Source organism: Mesoplodon mirus (genome assembly GCF_964341445.2).
Source record: "Mesoplodon mirus genome assembly, chromosome: 5".
In the NCBI taxonomy this organism is placed as follows: domain Eukaryota; kingdom Metazoa; phylum Chordata; class Mammalia; order Artiodactyla; family Ziphiidae; genus Mesoplodon; species Mesoplodon mirus.
Genome location: NC_138980.1, coordinates 148132040 through 148138039, shown reverse-complemented (window position 1 = coordinate 148138039; position 6000 = coordinate 148132040).

Genomic DNA, 6000 nt, shown 5'->3' with positions numbered 1-6000 from the left:
GCACCTCTTGTTGAAACACATTGAAAAGAGACAAGCTGGGTTGGGAGCAAATGGCAGAGAGGCTAGTGGGAGTAGATAAGGGGTACTCAGAGACTCAGGTCAGGCATTGAATTGAGTCTCCATGGAATCTCATTTTTTCAAGTGATTTGAATTACTTGCTCCCCAAATTATTTCCTTTCAAGGCAGAGAATTATCTGCAACGAACCCTGTGCAATAGCAATGAGTGTGAGTCTTTGCACAAAACAGAGATACATGGTTTTTGTTCAGTGGGTTTGGAGATAAATTCTGTTTATGAATTTCTATTGTAGTTACCATCATGATATTGCAGTGGCCTCGTCAATCTTAACATATTACAAAATTAGCAATGCATAAAGTAGCAGGGCATAACATTAGACTCAATAAACAAAGCCAGATTAAGCAGAGCAGTTGGTTCAGGACACTGTATGGGGCAGGAGTTGGGGGTGTGGTGAGGACACCAAACAACTTTAATACCAGCCATTACAAAATGTATGAGACTGAGGAAATGGTCAACTGAATTAATACGTTACATCAATTGAGCTTACTTTTTAGGTTGTAAAGTGTGAATATTTATTTCTTGGTAAATTACCTCTTTAAAGTGTTGTAAAAACAAAAAGGTTTTTAGAAAATTTGTAAAATAAAGCACACTGTTATAGAAAAGTGATTAATTGCAATGTCAGCTAACTAGCTATTAAATTTTGGGCAAGTTCCCAAGGCTTTGCCAAGATGAAATCTCTAGATCTCAGTTTCTTTGTAAAACAAGAGGTTAGTTTAGATGTCTTTTAAGGTCTGTTTTTTTTTTTTTTTTTTTTTTTTTTTGCGGTATGAGGGCTTCTCACTGTTGTGGCCTCTCCCGCTGCGGAGCACAGGCTCCGGACGCACAGGCTCAGCGGCCATGGCTCACGGGCCCAGCCGCTCCGCGGCATGTGGGATCTTCCCGGACCGGGGCACGAACGCGTGTCCCCTGCATTGGCAGGCGGACTCTCAACCACTGCGCCACCAGGGAAGCCCTAAGGTCTGTTTTTGTTATATGGTTGTATGATTGTCTAACAATTAATGAATTCAACACCCAATATGTATTTAAGGCTATGATGATCCCAGAGTTACCCTGGGTGCTGTGGACACAGAGATAAATAAGGCAATAATCCTGTCCAGCGGGCCTACAGATCTGTCTCCTCTTTACCTGCACATGTTCTAAAGCACTTGTTTAGAATTACCTTGTTTTTTTCATTCATATCCCAAGAGCCACATGGAATATGTTATTGGAGGTGTTTCTGGACTCATGCAACAGAGCATTAGTAGGATAATGATTAGTGATAGAATGTTTTAATGGAATGCCAACTATGGGGACGTAGGTGTTCTTAGCGTTCAGGATACTAAAGTAAGCACCAGAACATTACCTGTATCTTGATGAATCTCTTGTTTTTGTCCTTTCCTGGCTATGGATTCATACCATTCTACTGAACTTTAAGTGCACATGGAAAATTTAGTTTATAACTTGCCGAAAGTGCTTTGGAAATAGACAGAAGATGTTATCTCACTGTCCCAGATAGTTCTGTGTTCAATTCTGAGCCTTAGGAGTCTGCTGTGTTGCTGGAGATGGTGGAGGGAGGAGGAGGGAGCAGTTACATCAGTTAAAAGGAATGAGCATGGGGAGGAAACAAATTGATGAAGATGGGCTAGGAAGATTAGGACCAGTCTCTTTGGGGGTCACACTTGAAGTGAGTGAAGTTGAGGTGGATGTGGGTTAGTAGAAAGTGACAGGTTTACTGCATTTCTGCATTTCAGAGTATTAAAAGTGGGGAAACTCCTGGAAGAGTAACAGAGATTAAACTTTAGGGGAAAAAAGGAATATCGCCATGAATATAGCAGTAAGGATTTAGGGAATAAATTATAGAATGAAAATATGCTAAACGACAGTTTTAAATGAATTAATGTATAGTAAGTAAAAAGTGGGTTATTGAGGAAAGTTAGAAACATTGAAATGTGTTCTAGAGAAGATGATTTTGTTTTAGGACTGAAGGTTTTTGTTGCAGGTAAGCTGTATGGGCCACGGGCCTGGTTCAAATTCTTATGTCTTCTTGAACAGGCTTTCATTGTCAGGTTTACAATATTTTATATTTTAATACATAGTATATATTGTGTTGTGTGATATGTTATTTGTCTAAGGATGCATTTAAATGCTGGGCGTAGTGAGCTGAGGTTAAGTGTCTGAAGAATAAATGACTGAATTTTCCAAATACTTGGTTATAGAATTTTTTCATGGGTTCAAATGTAGCTCAGAAATTTGGCTGAGGATGTCAGAACTGTTAATCATATGCTAAATTTAAAATTTTATCAATAAACAAATTAATAACTCATGACTAAAAAGTTTTAAATTACATTAGCATAATCATTCACCTAGAAGATTTGCCAGAAGTGTGCCACTCTCTAGGTTATGATATAGAAGCATCCAACTTTGAGCAAATTTTATAGTTAAAATATGGATACACAAGACAAATCAGGGTGTGATTATTCTTGATTAGGGTAGTAACTTCCATTTTCATGAAAATCATAGAATTATTATATATGTATATTAAAAAAATATATATATATAGACAGAGAGATTTATAAACCAAAAATCAAAATTAGTCACAGCTATTGCAGACAATATTTATTGAAAGCCATTTATTAAAAGATAATATTTATTAAAAGCCATTAAAAGCCATATTGTTTGGCATACTGTGGGATCCAAAGAGATTTTTAATTTGGTCCTGAATTACGGAGAAAGTTGCCAGTTATTAATGTTACCTAACATTAATAATTTATAATGCACACATATCCAAATTGTGATGGCTTCAAAATATGTCCACAGATTCTTTGTCACTCTTCCCAATGAGAGGGAGAATCTTAGAACTGGGTGGGCTTTTGTGACTACTTCAACCAGCAGAGTCATGGGGGATACATTCTAAGACCCACCAGTGAATGGCTGAAACTGGATAGTACGGAATTATATATATACTATGTTTTTTCCTTTACATACATACTTATGATAAAGTTTAATTTATAAATTAGGCACAGTAAAAGATTAAAAAAATGATAAAATAGAATAATGATAACAGTATACTGTAATAAAAGTTATGTGAATGTGGTCTCTCTCTCTCTCTCTCTGAAAACATCTTGTACAAATTTAACAGCTTTTCCATCTTAACTAAGCACTTATACACTGTGGCTGTAACTTCTGCAGTTTGAGGTGTGACATCAAAACGAGCACAAATTTCTTTTTCCTTCTTCACAATTTCAGGGATACAAGATTTGTTCTTACCGTAGATCTTAGCAACCTCTGCATATGATTTTTTTTTTCTTTCCTTAAGTTGAGAACTTTCACCTTTTCATTTAAAGGAAGCACTTTACTGCTTCTCTTTGGCATATCCGAATTACCAGCATAACTACTTTTGTGCTTTGGGGTCATTATTAAGTAAAATAAGGGTTACTTGAACACAGGCACTGAGATGCCCTGATAGCTGATCAGATAAACAAGGCGCGCGATATACCCTTGACTGGGGGGCGGGAGGGGGCGGGGCGGATGATTCACGTCTCTCTGGACGAAGCAAGACAGCGCGAGATTTCATCAAGCTACTCACAATCGCGCGCAATTTAAAACTTATGAATTAGGCTTCCCTGGTGGCGCAGTGGTTGAGAGTCTGCCTGCCGATGCAGGGGACACGGCTTCGTGCCCGGTCTGGGAGGATCCCACATGCCGCGGAGCGGCTGGGTCCGTGAGCCATGGCCGCTGAGCCTGCGCGTCCGGAGCCTGTGCTCCACAGGGGGAGAGGCCTCAACAGTGAGAGGCCCGCGTACCGCAAAAAAACCCCCAAATAACCATGAATTGTTTGTTTCTGAAATTTTCCACGTAATATTTTCGGACTGTGGTTGACTGTGGGCAACAGAAACCGCAGATGAGGAAGGACTACTGTATTTACTCTCAAAGCCTGCAGCAGCCAGGTAAGCAGTCTGACTGCCTTGAGGCCGCCATGCTGTGAAGAAGCTCAAACTAACCCATGTGGAAAACCACAGGGCAAGACCCTGACACTTCATGAAGAGACAGAGATGCCTGGTCAGCCCTCAGTTCTGAAGTTTGCACTTGAGTTACCGTCTCACTGCAACCACTTAAGAGACCCTGAGCCAGAACTGCCCAACCAAGCCCTTCCTGAATTCTCGCCTCGAGGAAACGGTGAGATGTATTAAAATGTTTTAAGTCACTAAATTTTGGAGTAACTTGTTATACATTAATAGTGGCTAGAATACAAAGAGAGTTTGAGAGGAAAAGTGAAAACCAAGAGATTAAAAACCATTTACGGTAGTGATTTATAACATTTGGGGAGAGTTATCATAAACTCCCTTGAGATTTTGATGAAAGAGATGGGCCTTTATTCTAGAAATATTTTGTGTAAAATTTCTGGTTGTTCAAGGCTACATGAAGCACAGTCTTGCTCAAGACCTCAGTTTTAGAAGCAGTTGAAAAATTTCTTCAGGTACCTGATTTGAGATATTTACTGAAATTGAGTACAAAATTTGGCTCCCTGTCAGTTGACTAAAAGGGAAAGAAGATAGGTTATACAAAATTTTCATTGTCTAGTAATAAAATGAAGTGAGAGCCTAGATATTTGTCTGGGAAGACCTGCTTTTTCATGGCACAAAATTTTGGGGGAAATTTGTAGTTTGGAAACTTCTTTGACCTGATTAACCAATGCACAAAGCCACACATAGGTTGTTGGGCTAAGTAGATATTGCCTTTGGGAAATGAACAGTTTTCAGCTGATGAAAATTCCATAAAGTTTAAAAAAGTGTTTATTTTTATAATCTTATCAACTAAGGAGAAATGAAGTCCTTAAAATTTGTATTCTTTAATGGTGAAGATTTGCTTTAGGTTTTTGAGAGCCAAGTATGGTAACTTAACCAGTTATTTTTATTATGTAATGAGTAGGTAAGATATAAGCAGTTAGTGGGGTTGGTTTTGTAGCAGGTCAAGGAAGTCAGTGCTGAGGTCTCTGTGATTTTCTTGGCTTTACTTTCATAGGTGCAAACTGGCTGCTCAGTCATGAAATCCATGTTCTAGGAAGGAATAAGAAGGAAGTATAAAAAAGCGGTGGTATCTATATCAGAGAAGCAAAGTTTTCCCAGATTCCCTCAGTGTAGGTTTCCCAGAAACCCTGGCCAACTTTCATTGGTCAGAAATGACACAAGTTACTTCTAGCTGCAAGGGATGATATGTAAAGTATTTTTTAAAAAACTTGGGAATCTTGCTATCTTCCCCTTCCAGCCCCCCATATAGGGACTATCTTGGAAAGGAGGAAGGAAAGTTTGGATTTTGGGTAGGGAACTAGCTGTATATGCCAAATATTTGATTAGTAAAATTTTTAGTAATATTTTAAATGTCATATTACATAAATAGCTATCAGAGCTATCTATCAGCTATCAGTGAAGTCTATTGATTTCACTGGCCTTATATCACATCTAAATGCTTTTGATTACTTGCTAGTGGTATTCCGTCACATGTATCTTTAAATAAAATAGTTTGAAATTTGATGCTTAGACACTAGGAGATACAAAAGTGCAGAGGTGGACTTGTTCAGTCTTTGTAGGCAGAAAAAAATTAAAACATCATTTTATTTGAAGAGTTATTTAGAGATTTAAGCCTAAGACAAAGAAAATTTATATCTCTATCTGTTTATCAGTATATTACCTTTTATTATGGACAGCTTTAATTAGTGGTTGTCTATTGATGACATACAAAAGATATTCATATAAATATCCTAGCAATGAAAACAGTTCTTAATTAAAGATGACTGTCAAATGAGTCCTGCTATGTTGCCCATCAATGAGTCTGGCTTTCAGTGTACAGTTTTGGTGGCAGCTGAAAATGTAAAGTAGACTCATTGCAAAAGTTCATTTTCAACTAGCTGTTAATGTCTGGTAAACAATGTGTTGCACGTTTTCAGA